At 40.2% G+C, this 20522-nt stretch overlaps 1 protein-coding gene and 1 pseudogene across 5 annotated transcripts in view; one reads left to right on the forward strand and one right to left on the reverse strand.

Annotated features, from left to right (window-relative positions):
* OSBPL8 (oxysterol binding protein like 8) overlaps window positions 1–10114 on the reverse strand; it is a 158678-nt gene extending 148564 nt beyond the window's left edge. For 4 of the 5 annotated variants that reach the window (XM_031032938.2, XM_006737764.3, XM_031032937.2 and 1 more), the window contains exon 1: window positions 9703–10114. The gene's annotated coding sequence lies outside the window, so the exon portion shown is untranslated. The remainder of the gene's footprint in view (window positions 1–9702) is intronic. The other variant, XM_081822109.1, reaches the window with a different exon arrangement.
* A 6924-nt stretch (window positions 10115–17038) lies between these two features.
* On the forward strand, window positions 17039–18586 carry LOC102734882 (RNA-binding protein EWS pseudogene; annotated as a pseudogene).
* The last annotated feature ends 1936 nt before the right edge of the window (window positions 18587–20522 follow it).

The raw sequence follows: 20522 nt of genomic DNA on the forward strand, positions 1-20522 counted from the left end.
AAAAAAAAAAAGACTAAAGTGGGGATGCTGGCAAAGTAATAAACCCTTTCATCTGGCATTTAGAGGGCCCACAAGCTGGAAGCTAGCTCTTACCCTAAAACAATGTTTGCCAATAGAGAGGCCCTACTGTCTAGCCTCTTAAGTGCTGTGGCTAGAATTCCTACTCAAATGAAAAACTAATAGGGAAAACAGTCCAAGGAACAGGGTAGTAGAGGGGAGACCCAGACCAGAAACCTAGTCCTTCTTTCTGAAACATGAATGGACAACCAGGAAACATCAGGCATAGAAGGAAAACTAAGCATGAAAAGTAAGAATTACAAAAACAAACACAGAAAGTGACCAGAGTGGAAAAAAAGATAGTTGAGGAAACACAAGATACCTTTTTTTTAAAGATTTTATTTGTCAGAGAGAGAGAGAGCGCACACACACACACACACAAGCAGGGGGAGCAGCAGGCAGAGGGAGAAACAGGCTTCCCGCTGAGCAGGGAGCCTGATGCCGAGACTCAATCCCAGGACCCTGGGATCATGACCTGAGCCAAAGGCAGATGCTTAACGACTGAGCCACCCAGGCATCCCCACAAGGTTATCTTTCAAAAATCTATTTTACATATTCTAAGACTAAAGACAGTATTACAACTAAAACAGAAGAGAATGATAGGAAGAAAAGAAAGAGAACAAGAATATTCATAGATTACCTGCCCCCAAAAAATCAGCCAAAAAAAACTAGGGGGGGGAAAAAATTCCCCTGAACATACAGCAAAGAAAATCACAAGATATGAAAGTAAAAATGAGACAAAAAGGATCAATCCAAGAGATAAAATCTACTTACTGAAGAGCAAATAGGCAAAGTGAAGGAAGAAAGGTATCAAAGACATAATAGATGAGAAGTTCCTCGAGTTGGAAGAATCTCATTTAGACAATAAGGACAACTGAGTGCCTAGAACAAATAACCAAAACAAAATAAAAAACCTTTATTCAGACAGAATAAAGTACAGATCACCTTAGGGCGCCTGGGTGGCTCAGTTGTTTAAGCGACTGCCTTGGGCTCAGGTCATGATCCTGGAGCCCCAGGATCAAGTCCCACATCGGGCTCCCTGCTCAGCAGGGAGTCTGCTTCTCCCTCTGACTCTCCCCCCTCTCATGCTCACTCTCCTATCATTATCTCTCTCAATAAATAAATAAAAATCTTACAAAAAAAAAAAAGAACAGATCACCTTAAAAAAAAAAAAAAAAAACCCACAGTGAATTAGATGACATATGGCTTCTAATCAGCATCCCTGGATGCTAGAAGACAACCAAGCAATGCTTTCTGAGTTCTAAAGGAAAATTACTTGCAACGTATAGTACTGTGCCCAGCCAAGCTATCAGTCAAATATTAGAACAGAATGAAGACAACTTGTACATAGAATAATTCAGAAAGTTTGCCTCTCAAACACACTTTTTCAGGAAGTTACTCAAAAATGCCAGGAAAAAAGATCAAATAAATTTAGAAAAAAAAGATCTAAAACTAATGATGTAATGTATGGGGATTAACATAAGAATAAAAAAAAAAGATCTAAAATAAAATGGATTCAATTCAAGAGTACAGCAAAAGGAGGTTCCCAGGAGAGACTTAAAAGTCCAAAGTGAGGCAGAAGTAGAGGCAACTCCAGAAAAATAGGGAACACAATATAAAACACAATATGCTGAAGAGTTGAGGGGGAGGGGAAACCATGATAAAGGCATAAAAGAAAAAGGGTGGTTAGAAAGACCAAGAAAACAGGAAGTCACATCCAAATTTTTTTTTTTAATTCAATGGCTAGATTTTGAGCAGTTGATAAAATAAGTAAAATAAAATCCACTAGACCTTGATGTTATTATAGACATGTTTCTTCAGGTGGCCCAAGGGCTGCTTAATATAATCTGTAGAAATCATAATCTGGGCATACTACCCGTCCCAGCATTAACTAATATTTACATAGTCATAATATTGAAACTATTTATTGTTTTTCATCCTTTAAAGACAATCTGTGGACATGACAGCCAGGATTACAGATGGGGGCGGGGGGAAAGGGTGTAATGTGTTTAGGCAATAAGTTTGGAAGGAAAAGAAAAAATTGAAAATTCAGATAATGTTTAAATTGATAAATTAAGAGGTGCAGATCAACATTCAGTAGAGTGTGTTTTATAAAAACAACAGAGCTTCCTTTGTTGCATATTCGCAAACAAACCTCCCCCATGAACTCCACCCATCTCCTAAGAGGAGAAAAAGTTTTTTAAATAAAGATGTGTCTTTCAGCTTAAAATAATTTATTTCAGGTTAACTCAATTTTTAAGGCAGTGGTTCTCTACCAGGGGCGATTCTGCCCCCCAAAGGACATTTAACAATGTCTGGAGACATTTTTTGTTGTATAATTAAGGGGAGATGCTACTGATACCTAATGGATAGAGGATCAGGATGCTGCTATACATACCACAATGCACAGGACAGCCACTCACAGCAAAGAATTATCCAACCCAAAATGTCAATAATGCCAGGTTGGAGAAACCTGCTTTAAAGGAACTTTTCAGACTTTTATAGAAAAATGTTTAGTTTCTCACAGCTCCACAATCTTATAATGGTATCTGGGCATAGCAGGAAAGTTTACATGGGTACAGGAAGTGTTTATGATTGATCTGAATGTAGATCCATGGACTGCCCTCTGTGTCCTCATGGGCTTCAGAGGTTTAGGGGAGTCATAATGGCACATTCTGATGAATATATTTGAACAACAACCAGTGGATCTATTAACTTGGCCCCACCTCAGCTCCTGTTGGTATGGATAGTCTTGGGAGCTCAACTACCCATTCTATGCAGCCCATGCTTACAGTAATTTTACACAATTAAAATTTCTCATTAAAATAACAATCTGTTGTGGGTACTCCTCTTTGGTGCACAATTTTCTTCTACATGGTAATTTAAAGTCTCTAGATCCTTCCACCCTCTAAGTACCCCAAGTTCCTTGGATTGGAAAAAATAAGTTAGATAAAGAACACCTGCTTTTCTGTCACCTCTACCCACAAGTGAAAACACATCATTTCCATTCACATTCCACTAGTAAAAATCAGTCACATACATGGCTCCATCTAGATGCAGAGAGGGATGACAAGGATAGAGGAGAGAATGACAGAAATGCATGCCTGCCTGAGCAACTATTTCCCAGTCTTAACTGCACTACAGCAAGAGGAAACACACATTTTGGTGGGCATTGAGATGAACCTGCAGCTGCCCTCCCCCCAACCATTACTGCATGGTCTCTCCCTTCACAATAGTAACCTAATAACAAGCTTGTTTGCTCCCACTCTGTTAATTTCTATTTCTTTCACTAGGATTTTGTGAGAACCTCCAGATCTTTTTCATACTACCTAACCACCAGGGGAAACTCACAAGGTGCATCTCTGGGCCTTACTCTGCCTCAATACACCATCTTCTTCCACTACTGACATACCATGTCTGCATCAGACCAGGTACTGGGCAATAAGCTAATTAAGTGGCTGTACAGGTTGTGAACTTAAGCAGTCTGGCTCCAGAGCCTGTGTTATTCTGCCTCTTCAGATTTCTAAAATAACAGGCAATAAGAAAGTCCTTCCAGAATCATTTATAAAGCATCCACATCTTGCAAAACAGTCTAGGAACTATTACAAATTCCCCACTATGATGCACAGCACTATTTTTCTTTCCTTCTGGATTGCTGATTTTAAATATTATAGTCAAAACAATAGGCAAAATTATACAGTAAGCAAAACTGCTCTCTAGTATCCCTCCACCCCACTCTGTACTTTAAAAATGTACCCGTGCAGGGGAACCTGGGTGGCTCAGTCGTTAAGCGTCTGCCTCCAGCTCAGGTCATGATCCCAGAGTCCTGGGATCGAGCCTCGCATCGGGCTCCCTGCTCTGCAGGAAGCCTGCTTCTCCCTCTCCCTCTCCCTCTCCCCCTGCTTTTGTTCCCTCTCTCGCTGTGTCTCTCTCTGTCAAATAAATAAAATCTTTAAAAAAAAAAAGAAAATGTACCTGCGCCCTCATGTCCAAGGCATTCCACCTCCTTACTCCTACTCAGTAATAATGTTACTTAGAGGGGACTGCTCTCTCCCCAGATCTACCATACTCCCACTCCATCAAAACTTACATACCCAGACTGCATAATTTCCACAGGGGCCAGAGCCAAGAATTCTTTGTAAGAAACTATGTAATCTGATAAACTAGTCCTGCTAATATGTGGCACTTGGCAGCCAAAAACAAGTTACTTTAATGGTGGAAATTTCAACAGATTTCAATTACATAGATTTGTGACCCTCAAATATCACTATATAAAGCCTATCCACACCATGTCTATGCATCAGTCTTACTCTTAGAAAGTATGAATTCTAAAAATTTTAACAAGTCACCTTAAAATACCATATTTACTATGTTGTTATATTTCCGGTTTAGTTCATAATTTCCTGGTGAGAAACTGGCAACTGAACGAACAATAAAGAATTTTTTGCTTTACTATAAATATTTTCAAGGTTTAAAAAATAAGATGTCGGGCGCCTGGGTGGCTCAGTTGGTTGGGCGACTGCCTTCGGCTCAGGTCATGATCCTGGAGTCCCTGGATCGAGTCCTGCATCCGGCTCCCTGCTCGGCAGGGAGTCTGCTTCTCCCTCTGACCCTCCCCCCTCTCATGTGCTCTCTCTCATTCTCTCTCTCTCAAATAAATAAATTAAAAAAAAAATAAAAAATAAGATGTCAAATACATGTGAAATTAAAAAAAAATCAAGGCTATATGGCATCTTATTACAAAGTATATTTTCATCAAATCATAGTTGAAATAGACTCAGATCATGAAGGTCAAGACTTGTCACAAGGGACAACTGCAAATAAACTATACAAGGCAGTATAATGTGGTGGTTAAAAGGACAGGCTCTTAAATCAAAGCACAGGTTAAACTTCTAATTCAAATCCTTTTGGTAGGCTCAACCACCTGCTACTTAGCTTCCCGGTGACTTAGGTTTAGTCCAAATCCTGGCTCCACTATCTACCCCTTAATCTCTCAGTGCCTGAGGTTTAATAAAGGAAAAAAAAAAAAATCTGATGCAGAGGGGGAGGTGTTCATTGTGAGGATTAAATGTGATAACATAGCAAATACTTCTAAAGTAGTAACTGGTACATAGTAATCAACACATAGTAGCTATTATTATTATTACCAACAATGCCTACTAAGACACCTTCAGGGGCTATAACAATCTCCTTCTGAATCTATCATGTTAATAACCCTAAATCAGAAAGTTTCTCCTTTTTATCTGAAAAGAGTCTTCAAGCTCAAAACCATTTCATCTTTTTTTCAGGCTTTTGTGAATATGGAAGATGGTGGCTAAATGGCTTCTTTTTCATTTTAAGACTCAAGATTCTTTTTAGTTTTTTTAATATTTCCCTTCCAAATATGATACACAAGATAGACTGCTCCATGGATTATAAACACTACAAAGAGTTCACAAAGAATAATGAAATTTTGAGATTCATAAAAGAACAGCTACCAGAGCAAAAATCTTAGATAAGAAATGATGCAGAAGTCTATTAGCCCGTTCAAAAAATATTGAATTCTAAAATAAAGCACAGCAGGTAGAGATCCTTCATGGTTTATAGTCACTCGAATCACTAAAAACATATAGAGGATACTTCTGGAAAATCCCATTTCTTCACAACAATGAATAGATGGCATGATAGGCATGGGCAATTTCTTCAAAAACAAAATCTGTAGACAAGAAATGCCTAAAGGCTCAGATTTTCAGCCACACACATCCCTTACTTAAAGCTTTAAAAATCTGAGGCATCTAGCATTTTTTGTAGTAACATTAAAGTAAAAAAGTTAAGCTTCATTTCTATCAGACAACATCATGCTTGAAAGAAAACTAAGCATCTAAAATTTTGATACAAATTTAAAGGTAATTTAAAGGGTCAACTAAAAGGTCAAGTAGATATTAGAGTTCATGATAAATACACCAAAATATTTTTTTAATAATCTAAAAACAAAGATCTATTTCTTTTTGAGAGTGAGAGCAAGCAAGCATGGTGGGGAGGGGAAGAGGGAGAGAGAGAATCCGAAGTAGGTTCCATGCCCACTGGAGCCATTGGGCTTAATCTCACAACCCTGAGATCATGACCTGAGCCAAAATCAAGAGTCAGACGCTCAACCAAATGAGCCACCCAGCGCCCCTGACAAAGATCTATTTTAAACAATTTAACGTAAAGTCCTCCTATGTGTTAGATCACCTCCATATACATTATGTAACTTTATTCTCCCAACAATCACATGGGATAAGGATTATTATCCTCCTTTTACAAATGAGGAAACTAAGGCCCAGTGATTTGCCTACACTTGCTTGTATAAGATTTAATCAGAAATCCAATTCAAATTTTCTGACCACCCCCCACCCCCGCGCCGGTTTGATGCTCTTGCTTTCACTATACCACCCACTGTCACTTCCACAATTCAAGTACTCTACATCTTAGTTCTTATAAAGTGTACCAATCTTCCCATCTGGGAGAGGCAACAGTTGTAAGGGGAGAAGAAAAATTATTCATAATGTCACCACCAAAGAGGAGAAAAAAAGTTATTCATAATGTCACCAAAAAAAACCTCACTGTGCTTATTAATCCCACATGATTACCCAGTCCAATGTAAATGCTTTGTTCATGCTGTCTACCCCCTTAAAACACCTGCTTATCTTCAGATACACAGCTTTAAGCAAAACCTAACTCAAGAATTACTTCCCCTAAAAGAGCTTCCCAATTGTGACCTGCTCCCTTCCTCCCAATCCAACATCCTTACCATCTCACTCCTTGTATCTGTTTTGGACTACATTATCACACACTCCTCTTCGTTCTCCTGTCATATATATGGAACTGCATTTTTTTCATTCAGTAACTATTAAGCATTTGAAGAGTCAATGGTGAACAAAAAAGACAGGCCCTTGCTATCATAGATGACTTACGTCGTTTGCATCTCTTAAAAAGGTAAAAACAACATAGAGTATAAGAGTATGATGTTCTACAACAAAGATTCCTCCCCTGCAAGGTCTCTGAAGAAAGCTTTCTCCCTTGCATACTTGATAACACTTTTCAGGGAGGAAAAATTCTAACATGTCTTTCAGGTGAGACCTTCAACTTCATGCCTTCAAAGAAATATGAGGAAATGAGGAACCAAGGTAGAAAGAAGGACAGATCTAAAATCTTTCAAGGGTTTCCAACATACAAACGTGAAATCTACATCTACACATTAGTGCAGACATCCCTTCCTGAGTCCCATCCACAAGAAAATGATACTTCGCTACAACTGCTCCAATCAAGCACCTCCATTAATCTCCTTGCACCAAGCAGCTTCACTAATGCAGTACCCAGAGACTTTTCAATTCAAGTTGTATTTATGGATTACATGTATATCATATTCGTAAAAATAAGGAAGGACCTATGTCCTTCTACTTTTGAATCTCCTGATACTCCAAGATCATTGCTATAAATGTGTTCATCTTTGGATATTACAAATATGCAAATATAACACTTCAGGTACTGCTATTAGTATAAGACTTTTCCACAAAATCAGAAAACTACATCTAAGTATCAATTCCTTATTCGGTCACTCATGCTCCAAGTAACCTGCTCTTGAAGGATTATTTATAAACCAAAACAAGTTTAAATGTACTAAGAGTACTCACTAAAGAAATTCTGCAATTTGTCTTTTAACAAGACAGATCCTTTTGTAATGAAGATTTGGTAAAATCATAATTTTATCATTTTTTTCTTAAATCAAAACTAAAACATAACTTCGTTACACAGAATTGTATATTTATCCCCACAGCATAAGGGTTTTCAATTAAAAATGAACCAAGAACGGGCGCCTGGGTGGCTCAGTTGGTTAAGCGACTGCCTTTGGCTCAGGTCATGATCCTGGAGTCCCTGGATCGAGTTCCGCATCGGGCTCCCTGCTCGGCAGGGAGTCTGCTTCTCCCTCTGACCCTCCCCCCTCTCATGTGCTCTCTCTCTCATTCTCTCTCTCAAATAAATAAATAAAATCTTTAAAAAAAAAAACAAAATGAACCAAGAAACTAGATCTTGCCAAATTTATAAGTGCCATAAATGTGCTGCTGTAAAAAACATATTTGATTGACTCTAAAATGTAATAATACTCTAACTGAAAAAGGACAGCAGCACCTTTTCCAGATCACAGATACCATATTAATAGTCAACAAGAAAGAAAGAAACCATGACCCTTTTTAAAAACCAATTCTAAGCAGCTGTGTACAATGTATTGTGGCTCAAACGGTTCACGTGAAATTTGACCGCAACAACCTAATCTCCATAATTAAAGACCTAAAAGGTAGTTCTTATGTTTCATCTATTCCCTTTCCCAGTACTTTGAACAGGTATATTGTAGTCATTCCATACATAGTTGCTATCAAAAAAGGGGTAACAAATACTTGAAATTAGCTGTACTTTCTATAAAGGACAAACTGCATACCCTTACTCTCCCTTTCCCAAACTGTTTTATAAAACTAGCATGATCTTAATTTCACTGTAAAGCGGGTTTCTAGCGAGCATAAAAATTTACCATAGTCTCTCAACATGATCAACTTTAGACAACACCTGATGGAATGGAGAAAATCTAACAAGCAATTCACCCACGTCCCTCTACAATCCTTGCTTTCCTTGGAATCCTAAGGGAGGCAAAAACTTAAATGATTATCTGAAAAGACCTAAAATGGCACTAATCTGAGGCTAAGTCTCAGGAGAAGTTAATTAAAACTAATAACCCTACTACAGTATTCTCATACTAATTATAAGTCAAGTCCTCTAGCATTAGGAAGGCAAAAACTTAATTATAATTATTTAACGCAAATATGCTTATAGCATCATCAGATAAGTTTTCCCATCTGTTTGAGGAGCCCAAGTTATCTATCATTTCAGACAGTATTTAGATAAAATGAAATTAGGCAAGTTCCCTAACGCAGATGTCTCTCAAAAAGACAAGGGTTAAATGACTTTTGTGAATGGAAAATCTGCATATACTGTTGCTTCACTCAGTTGGTCTTGAGTGGGTGGCTCAATGAACCAGAAGCGTGCTCCATGTGAAGCTCCTTAGAACCTGATTTCACTCTTGAGAAAGGGCTTAGAAACAAACATTACATTCAAAAGTACAGCAAAGGCTTCGTCTTCCTCCTACAAGTCGGCCACAGGAACTGAGTTTAGAGGAACGACACCGTGTCACTCGGCTCTGCAAGGGCGGGTGCGGTCTGCGGTGCGCGGCACAGCCTCCTCCGGGGCTGTCATAGGAAAACCGGAGCCTCGCCTTAACCGCGCCAAGTGACAAAGCACCAGCTCTCCCCCGCGCGGGGGCTTCCGGCAAGACCCCGCGGTCCGCCCAAACTTCGCGAGGAGGCACTCAGGGCGGTCAGAATGCTCTTACCACCCCCGCCCCGACGCGGCTTTGTAAGGTTTGCACACGCACGTACTGTGGGCCCCAAAACACTCCACCCCCGCCGGCCTTTGGAATCCCCCACTCCACAAAGGGACAAAGGACCCAAACAGGAACTCTCCGGTGCGGGGAGCCCCCCCGAGCTCAGAACGTGGGGATAAGGGGGTGCAGTCGCTCGGAGGGGTGCAGACCCGTCGCCCCCCCCCCGACTCAGGAACTGGCGAGACACTCACCGGTGCGGAAGCCCCGGAGAGGCGGGGAGCAGGGGGCCGATTCCTCCGGGGCCCTGCACGCGCCCCGGCAGACCCCAACTTCTCTCGGCTGCTGTCGCCGGCGGCAGCTAGGGCGCGAGCCCAGACCGAGGGCGCTGGCTCGCCGCCGCGGAGGCGCTGCCCGCTCTGCACGCGAGGGGGGCGGGAACTCCGGGCCCGCGGTCCTCCCGCCAGGGCGGGCTCCACCTCCCCCCTCTTCCGCCCGATACTGGCTGCGGCTACTGCCGCGATAAAAACTAACGCTGCAGCGGCTCGGGCTACCGCTCCCACGACCGCCCGGCCCGGAGTGCGTCGCGACCTAATGTTGTCATCGGCCGCGTCGCCGCCTCTCTGAGCACCTAGAGCCGCCAAGATCCTTCACATCCGAGTGCCCTCCCCCTCCAGGCCCCGCCCCCCAGCTCGCGGGCTCCAGCCAACCCCCCCTTTCCCGTCACATGACCACGCGCGGAGGCGGTCGCGGAGACGCCTCCCCTGCGGGTCAGGCGTGAGTCGCGCGGGAGCAACTGTCAACACCTTGTTCTGCCAGAGACTTATCGCGGCCGAATTGCCTCCGCACACCCGAAGGCGGCTTCGGGATGCGAGCCCACCGCCACCCGCTCCACGCCTGTGACCTACTGAGGCGAGGCCTTCTGGACCGGTCTTACAGGGCCCTGTCTAATCTGAGGAGACTGCACAATGCAGCTCCCTGGTCAGGACTTAGGACCCCACGCCCACTCGGAGGCTCGGAGGCCCGGAGGCGCGAGCATGACACCCGCCTCCTCAGCCCTGGGTTTGGCTAAAGTTTTAGCCAAACAAAGGAAAAAAGAAGGCATCGTGGTGTCTGGCTTAAAAAGCAGTAACGAATTGTTCCGATTTCTAGTAGCACGTTAATTGTGAATTAAATTTACTGTTTTCCTCATTAGAGGTTTTTATTTTTGAGGAAAGGATGGTGCGTTTCAATCACGCTGGGATGAAAATAGCCTAGCAAACTTATTTTTGTTCCTAGTCAGTTTCAGCATCCTTCGTGCCGGTTTTACAGTCATTAAGTCTTACAATGTGTTAGGTTGGTGGCAGTTTAAACAGATACACAGGATTTTGGCAATTTGTTCCATTTTTTTAAAATAAAGACTAATCTTTTTCTTTTTTTTTCCCCAAGTACCTTAACTTTTGGACATACCTTTTGCCTTCCTTTTAAAAGGAACTCTGTCCCCCACCCCCCAACCCTGGTGAGAAGAAAAGAATATGCTGGTCACCAGAGGAAAAGCAACAATACAGAAATGAGGGAGGTAGAAAAGCAGAAAGATCATAATCAAACCCTGCTAACAATGAAAGCACATGAGAACGTTTTCTCAGTTTGTAAGTCATTTTTCCTTCTAGCCCAGAACTAAGGGTTTTGCTTAAGCAAGTCTATGCCCTCATTACATTTTCTTAATATGACATCAAAAAGCTTTCTGATCAGCTGGATACTTTGAAATGAATAAGCAATAGAGTTTGGCTTATGTAATCATTAAGATCAATGTATTTTATGGACACACTAAGAAATCATGGATTTTAAGACTCACCATTATTTCCTGTTACTCAAGAGAGAAAAACACTGCCAATTGAACTATGCCATGTCACTGATATTTTTAGGACACATCTTGAATTCAGAGATGTTAAAATGTGAAAAACAATGACTCTTGGAATCTGTGGATTGGTAATGAGCTGGTGTTCCAATGAGGAAAAGATTCTACAGGTTCTGTTCTGAAGTCTGAGTTATTGTAGTTCAAATAAATATGAGAGACGTTTATTATTCTGTGAATGACACTATTTCAGCAAAGCTAGTAACTTCGGAGTTTGTCAACAGATTGAAACCTGTCACCTATTTTCTAGAGCAGTATTTTTTTATACTGACTCAAAAATTAATTTTTTAATGAAATAAGGTAGAATGGAATAGAATATAAAGATCAGAGTACGTAACTAGTGTGGACAAGAAATTGCTTTGTGAAATTTTTGTTTCATTTGTGGGAAAGGGTAAGAGTGTGTCCTATGTTGTGATTTAAACTGTTTCTTATTGTGAGTTGCGATCAAATAGATTTGAAAAAGAATGTTCTTAGAGCACAAATAACCGGCAAAATCTACGCTCTGAGCTCTCTTTCTCTGTTGCTTTTCCTTTACTTTGGGAACTAAAACTAAAGATTAGAAAGAGAAGGCAAATTGCCTTGACAATCCTCTCCTGCCTCAGCCCAAATTTCTTACATTGGCTGTTGAAAATAAATGGTATTTTATTGGAATGGAAAGCACTGTTCTAGAAGCAAGGTGGCCTAGGTTATAGACCTTGCTAATTAGACTTGGACTAGATGAATTACTCCCTGCATTTCAAGTTCTGATAAAAGTAGGAAGTTGGACTATATGCTGTTTAACCAGTGTCATTCAACCTTTTTTTTCAGTGATGATATTCACATTTGAAATAACCATTGTACACTCAGGATTGTGCAAATTCTTGTCAGACTAGTTGTAACTCCTATCAACCCCACTCAAAAAAAAAAAAAAAATCAATGCAAGTTCATGAAAGTAAAGACATGGGACAACAAATGTAAGTGTATCTTTTGCAATTGTCTGTATTTTAACTGTTGCTAATAATAATTGCTTGCCATAAATGATGATTTTGACATACCTCACAATTGATTGCAACAAAATTATGTATCAATATATTCAAATTCAGAAATACATACTTTTCAGATCTTTTCAAATCTAATATTCTATGATTCCAGGAAATGGTCATTCAATCTAGCATTTGTGATGTAATCACAACATAAACAAATTGTAATATGTAATCCTGCACTGTAATTGAGAAACATCCTGTAACTCCCATTTGCTATGTTGAGATACCCTACAAGTTTTCTACTCTTAAAATGAGTTTAAGAATAACATTTTTAAACAAAACTTTTTATTAAAACTATCCACTTTTATTGTAACTATCCAATTTTAACTCCAATGAGAATTAATCTCTTATTGCCTAGTGTTTAATTAATTATACATTTCTGAGAATGAGAAGTTCTTTTTCCAAATCAGTTAAAGCACTGACAGGCATGATAATTTTTCCCACAGAATATGTATCAACCCTGACCTAGAATGAGAGAGATTGGCTTGAGGTTGTTTTTGTTTTACCTTTAGCCTTTCCATTTAGACGCTTATGTTGCCAAAAATTGCTGATGAGGATTTTAGGTTAAAATCCTCATTTTCTCAGAGAAGATTAAGAGCAACCTTAAACATGAGGGTCATTAAGCGTCTGCCTTCGGCTCAGGTCATGATCCCAGGGTCCTGGGATCGAGTCCCGCATCGGGCTCCCTGCTCGGCGGGAGGCCTGCTTCTCCCTCTCCCACTCCCCCTGCTTGTGTTCCTGCTCTCGCTATCTCTCTCTCTCTGTCAAATAAATAAATAAAATCTTTAAAAAAAAAAAAAAGAGCAACCTTAAACATGAATAAGGTATTCAACACAATAAGACTGTGGTAGATTATATTATTACTCTTGGCCATGTAACTTGCTCTAACCAGTGGTTTATAAACAGATGTAATACATGCTAACTGCTTTAAATTTGAGTGCAACATTCAGGTCAATCTCTTAGTTTTATGCTGCCTGCCATAAGAAAGGCATGTTCCAAATAGGCTATCAGAATGAGAAAATACATGGAGCAGACCTGCAACTGACCTTTACCCTGGAGCAATACAGCAGCAGCTGACCTGCAGCTACTAACATGAAACAAGAGTAAATCATAAATATGTATTGTCCTAAATCACAGAGATTTTGAAATTATTATGTAATATAATCTCACAAGTCAGCTTAAGTGAATGTAAACCAACAGATTAGTGGTTCAAAGGCTAAATGCACTGTAGAACAATAATATTCTTCTATTTAGTAAAATAAAATAATAAACACCTTCAAAATAGTCACCTAGATATTTAGTAAGCACCCACCTAAAAATTTCTATTAAAAAGCAGTCTATTTATAAGATCTTAGATTTGTTTGCAAGATATTTATATATCGATGTGGGGCTCAATCCCAGGACCCTGAGATCATGACTTGAGCTGAAACCAAGAGTTGGGTATTTAACCGACTGAACCACCCAGGTGCCCCGAGCAGTTCATATTTTAAAAAATAACAAGCACAGAAGAAAATGAGACAGCATTAGTGAGAAACAGTGAATATAGATAGCAAAAACATATTCAGAAGGACTTCAGATACTGAAATTACACACAGACTGTAAAATAACTATATAAAATATAAATAAAGGACAACCTTGAAAATATGTACAGAGAACAAGAAAGTACAAAGAATAAAGATATTTTTTAAATAGAATTTAAAGAATAAAAAATATAAATTATTAAAATTTAAAACTCAGTGGACATGTTTAATAGTCTATTTGACATAGCAGAAGTACAATTTAGTGAACTGGGAGAAAGAGATGAAATTGCCCAAATGCAATAGAAAAAAGAAAAATAAATGAAAAATATAAAGAGACTTTAAGTGACATGGAAGACATTCTGAGAAAGTATAAAATAAATCAGTACTCCAAAAGAATAGGAAAGAGAAAATGTGGCAGAAGCAGTATTTGATAAGATAATGGTTGAAAACTTCCCAGAACTAATGAAAGACTCTAACCCACAGACTTAGGAAATCCCCAGCAAGTTAAAGAATAATAAATCTACACTTATATACATTATAGTAAAATTACAAAACACCAAAAACAAAAAAAGGAAACCTTAAAAGTAGAAGAGAAAAAAATAGATTATCCTCAAAATATCTGGTAATTGGCTTTCCTCAGTAACAAACAATAGAATCAGAAGAGAGTGGAATAATGTCTTCAGTGGCCTAAAAGAAAATGACGATCAGCCTAGAATTCAATGCCCATTGAAGAGATCTTTTAAGAATGAGGCCAAAATGAAGGCATTTTCAGGCAAGCAAAAGCAGAGTTTACTGCTAATACTGATTCTCACTAATAGAAAGTCTAAAGAAATTTCTTTCTTCAGAAAAAAAATGAAATGATCCCAAATAAAAGGTCTGAAAGTTAAGACTAAAGGAAGAGCATTGAAAGTGCTAAATATTTGCATGAATCTAAAAACCACTGACTATGCAAAACAGAATTGTTAAAATTATTTAATATTTTTAAAAGAAAAAATAGCAATCACTCATATTCCTAACATCAGAATAAGTCCAATCAGATTCTCATTTTATACCTACTATTAAACAGACCTCATCAGACTAAGTATTCTATCCATTTGTATTATCATTTCCATCTGGTATATGCCCTTGAAAGCAAAAATACTGAACATTTCCATTTATTTTTTTCCTCTTTTCTGATCCATTTAGGCAAAGCTGTATTAATGTTTTATTGGTATTCTCTTTTTAAATAACTCTACTGGTACAGCATTTTAAATGTTTTTCTTCATGACATTTTTATTTCAAATTTGCATAATGTACCAGTGAAGATGATTTATTAATAATCAGACTAAGAAATTAACACATATTTAGGAGATCATGATTTAGAGTAATAGTAGAATTATATACTATTTTTCACATAACTATGAAGCATTAATGAGTCCCACCATAGAAGTCTAAAAATGAAAGTTCATCATAACAAATTATATAATTATGTATTCACAGGTTAAGAACAATTAACTCTTATTGAAAAGCTCTGCCTACTCTTTCCACCCACATTGCCTATTCAAAATTAGGTGCATGCTATGACTTTTAATACCATCTCTGGAAATAGTTAGAAATCTATGCTCAGGCTGAAAAGATTGACTCCTGAGTTTTAATTCAGCTCAGAGGGCATCCTGAACTCGAAATAAATTTTTATAAAGGGAGAAGAAGAACCCAGCTCTTTCTGATATCTACCTAGACTACACATTCCCAGTTGTAAATATTTTTTCATTTCAATTTCAAGAGAGTGTATAAAAAGCTGTTTATCACAATTACATAAACATGAAAAGCATAGAACACATAATTCCTTAAATTTCCAAAGTTGTAGTAACTATGATGCAAAGAAATTATACCTTACTTTTTTTTAACCAAAACTTTACCCTTTCTTTTCCTCAGCCATATGAGATTATTCAAAACATATTTACTTCTGGGCACCTGGGTGGCTCAGTTGGTTAAGCGACTGCCTTCGACTCAGGTCATGATCCTGGAGTCCCAGGATCGAGTCCTGCATCGGGCTCCCTGCTCGGCGGGGGGTCTGCTTCTCCCTCTGACCCTCTTCCCTCTTGTGCTGTCTCTCATTCTCTCTCTCAAATAAATAAATAAAATCTTTAAAAAAAAAAAACATATTTACTTCTATAATACTTTCCTGAGAAAACCAAATCTATAATTTCACTGCATAATGTCTAAATGACTTTCATTACTTTATATTTTTTAACATATAAGAGATTATATATTACTAGTATAGATTATTCCAGTTAGCTTTGTCCAACCTGTATTTATATGTCTATAAACTTTCTGACAGTTCACAAGTAATTCAATTCATATAAACCAGACTGTACATTAATTCTTTCAATTTAATAAGTTATCAGTTTTTACTGGGTCCAAGGCCCATCCTGTTTACAAAAAAATTATTAAGTAGCTGTAGGTTACTCCACCTCTTTTCTGAAATGAATGGGAAGCTAGCAAGAGGCCTTGCCCTATAAACTAACAGTGTTTCAAAACTGCCATTTGTACTCTTCTTTGCTGGCAAAGAAGGTGCCATACCGACATTATCAAATAGCAGCGTCTACCCACCCCTCCCAACAAGGACAGGTGCTGCCTGGATTACTTTTGTCAAATCTCCTAGGTATTTATTATCTTTCTTATTTCTCCAGAACACTGGTGCCCAGAAGTGACAAGGTGAAGAAAGAAGGCACCTACCCCTATATTCCGGTAATGTCTGTCCAAAGCATTCTTGTCAGGTTCATCCCTCTGTTTTAGGCCCTGTTGCTATTTTCTCCTAGTTGTTTTCAGTCAGTTCCTATGGGAGCCTAACTTGCTGATATTATACGCACAGACAACTGAGACCAGACTCCCAATCCCATTCCCCCACTGGTTTCCTTTAACACTTAATCCCTATAAAACACTCCTGGAATGGACTAGAGTTGGGATACATCTATTTTTTATTTTCTTTTTAAATATCAGCTCCTTTCCAGAGATGACCAAACACTTTGCCCCTTGTGGTACCACATTGTGTTGATTATTTTGACTAACTTTCTTTTGTTGTCAGCCAATAGTCTTGGACCTAACATCGTTTGCCTCCCAGCCCCCCTTCCTGAAATTATTAGAAAAGCAGTACACCATATGAATACAATGATCTAAACTAAGAACAGGGAAAATTCTAGAAGAAAATGAACTTTATGCAATAAATAAAGGCAAGGGGGAAAATGGGGCACTATTACGTATTAAAATAGACTCATCAACATTAAAATGGTGTCCACGGATTATAGTACCTACTGCCAAGCTACAACCCACTCAAGGATATGCACAGACCACCCAGGCATATGGGCAGCAAAGTTATGGAACCTATGGACAGCCCACTATGTCAGCTATACCCAGACTCAGATAACTGCGACTTATGGGCAGACCGCCTAGGCAACTTCTTATGGAACAGCCTCCCGCTGGTTACACCACTCCAACTGCCCCCCAGGCATACAGTCTGCCTATTCAGGGGTATGGCACTGGTGCTTATGATACCACTGCTATGGTCACTACAGGCCTCCTATGCAGCTCAGTCTGCATATGGCACTCAGCCTGCTTACCCAGCCTATGGGCAGCAGCCGGCAGCCACTGAACCTGCAAAACCGCAGGATGGTAACAAATCTGCTGAGACTAGTCAACCTCAGTCTAGCACAGGAGGTTACAACCAGCACAGCCTAGGATATGGACAAGAGTAACTATAGTTATCCCCAGATACCTGGGAGCTACCCTGGGAGCTGACCCCAGCCAGTCAGGGTACCACCATCTTATCTTCCTACCAGCTATTCCTCTGCACAGCCAACTAGTTATGATCAGAGCAGTTACTCTCAGCAGAACACCTATGGACAGCCCAGCAGCTGTGGACAGCAAGTAGCTATGGTCAACAAAGCAGCTATGGGTAGCAGCTGCCCACTAGTTATCCCTCCCAAACTGGATCCTACAGCCAGGCTCCAAGTCAGTATAGCCAACAGAGCAGCAGCTATGGGCAGCAGAGTTCATTCCGACAGGACCACCCCAGTAGCATGAGTGTTTATGGGCAGGAGTCTGGAGGATTTTCCAGACCAGGAGAGAATGGGATCATGGGTGGGCCTGATAACCGGGGCAGGGAAAGAGGGGGATTTGATCGTGGAGGCATGAGCAGAGGTGGGCAGGGAGGAGGACATAGTGGAATGGGTGCTGGAGAGCGAGGTGGCTTCAATAAACCTGGTCGACCCATGGTCGAAGGACCAGATCTTGATCTAGGCCCACCTGTAGATCCAGATGAAGACAACAATGCAATTTATGTGCAAGGCTTAAATGACAGTGTGATCCTAGATGATCTGGCAGACTTCATTAAGCAGTGTGGGATTGTTAAGATGAACAAGAGAACTGGACAACCCATGATCCATATCTACTTGGACAAGGAAACAAGAAAGCCCAAAGGTGATGCTATGGTGTCCTATGAAGACCCACCAACTGCCAAGGCTGCCATGGAGTGGTTTGATGGGAAAGAATTTCAATGGAGCAAACTTAAGGTTTCTCTTGCTAGGAAGAAGCCTCCGATGTACAGCATGCAGGGTGGTATGCCTCCCTGAAAGGGCAGAGGGATGCCACAGCCACTCCGTGGAGGTCCAGGGGGCCCAGGAGGCCCTGGGGGGTCCCAGTGGGTCACATGGGAAGCCATGGAGGAGACAGAGGTGGCTTTCCCCCAAGAGGGCCCCGGGGTTCCCATCTGGAGGAGGAAACGTCCAGCACTGAGCTGGAGACTGGCAGTGCCCCAATCAAGGGTGTGGAAACCAGAACTTTGCCCAGAGAATAGAATGCAACCAGTGCAACATCTCGAAGCCTGAAGGCTTCCTTCCAACCACCCTTTCCACCCCCGGGTGGCGACCGTGGCAGAGGTGGCCCTGGTGGCATGCGGGGAGGAAGAGGCAGCCTCATGGACTACAGTAGTCCCAGTGGGATGTTCAGAAGTGGTCATGGTGGAGAAAGAGGTGGCTTCCGTGGTGGCTGGGGTATGGACTGAGGTTGCTTTAGTGGAGGAAGATGGGGCGGCCCTGGTGGGCCCCTTGGACCTTTGATGGAACAGATAGGAGGAAGAAGAGGTGGGTATGGAGGACCTGGAAAAATGGATAAAGGTGAGCACTGTCAGGAACGCAGAGACTGTCCCTACTAGACGCAGAGACCCTGTACAGCTTCATTGACTACCAGATTTATTTTTAAACCAGAAAATGTTTTAAATTTATAATTTCATATTTATAAGGTTGGCCACAACATGGTGATTATACCTTGTCTATTTTTCACCATTTGTGAAGAAACATTAAAACAAGTTAAACGGTAGTGTGCTAAACTTTTTTTTCCTTCTTTTAAAGACGGTTGTTTTGGTTGTTTAAACTAAGACTAAACAGGGGCGCCTGGGTGGCTCAGTTGGTTAAGCGTCTGCCTTCAGCTCAGGTCATGATCCCAGGATGCTGGGATGGAGTGCTGCATTGGGCTCCCTGCTCAGCGGGGAGTCCGCTTCTCCCTCTGCTTCTGCTCCCCGCCCCCCATGCTCTCTCTCTCCCAAATAAATAAATAAAATCTTTAAAAAATTAAATTAAAAATAAACTAAGACTAAACAATGGGAACCCCTTGTGAACATGCTCAGTATCACTGTGGAAAACCAAGAGGGCGTCTAACTGTAACAATGTTCATGGTTGTGACGTTTTATTTTTTTAAATAAAATTACAAATGTTTATTAAAAAAAGTAGACTCATCAGATATATCAACCAAATACAATGTATGGACCTCTTTTAGATTCTGTTTCAAATCATTTTTATAAAAAGACATTAATGAGATAATCAGGGAAATACTACTACTGGTTGGATATTACATGATATCAAGGAATTATTAATCATCTTAGGCATGATAATTATATGTGATTATGTTTTTTTAAAATGTCTCATTTCTTAAGGACACATACTGGATAATCAGGCCCCTACTTTAGGGGGAGAAAAACCTACCTTCAAATTATGTCACTTTTCTTTTCTCTATCTGTAGGTTAAATCCATGGGAATGTACTCTACAATTACTACTTGTTATTTTCTTTTTTTTTTTTTAAGATTTTATTTATTTATTTGAGAGAGAGAGAGCACAAGACGGGGGAGGGTCAGAGGGAGAAGCAGACTCCCTGCTGAGCAGGGAGCCCAATGTGGGACTCGATCCCAGGACTCCAGGATTATGACCTGAGCCAAAGGCAGTTGTTTAACCAACTGAGCCACTCAGGCGCCCTACTACTTGTTATTTTCTACCCTTAAGATAGTAATCATTTCCTCTTTATCATGTCTATTTTTTTTAAAGATCTTATTTAAGAGGGAAAGAGAGAAAAATCACGAGCAGGGAGAGGGAGAAGCAAACTCCCTGCCAAGCAGGGAGCCCTGTGCAGGGCTCAATCTTAGGACCCCAAGATCACAACCTGAGGTGAACACTTAACCAGCTGAGCCACCCAGGTGTCCCATGTCCATGATTATTTTTTGGTAAAAGTATTTAAATCAATAGCAACTCATGCTGTTATTTGCTCCAAACCTCTATTAAACCACTGTGAAAGGCCAAATATCATATGACCTATGGTAAATAAATCTGAT

This window comes from Leptonychotes weddellii, chromosome 5 (genome assembly GCF_054177405.1).
Source record: "Leptonychotes weddellii isolate Sample4059 chromosome 5, ASM5417740v2, whole genome shotgun sequence".
NCBI classification, from domain to species: Eukaryota; Metazoa; Chordata; class Mammalia; order Carnivora; family Phocidae; genus Leptonychotes; species Leptonychotes weddellii.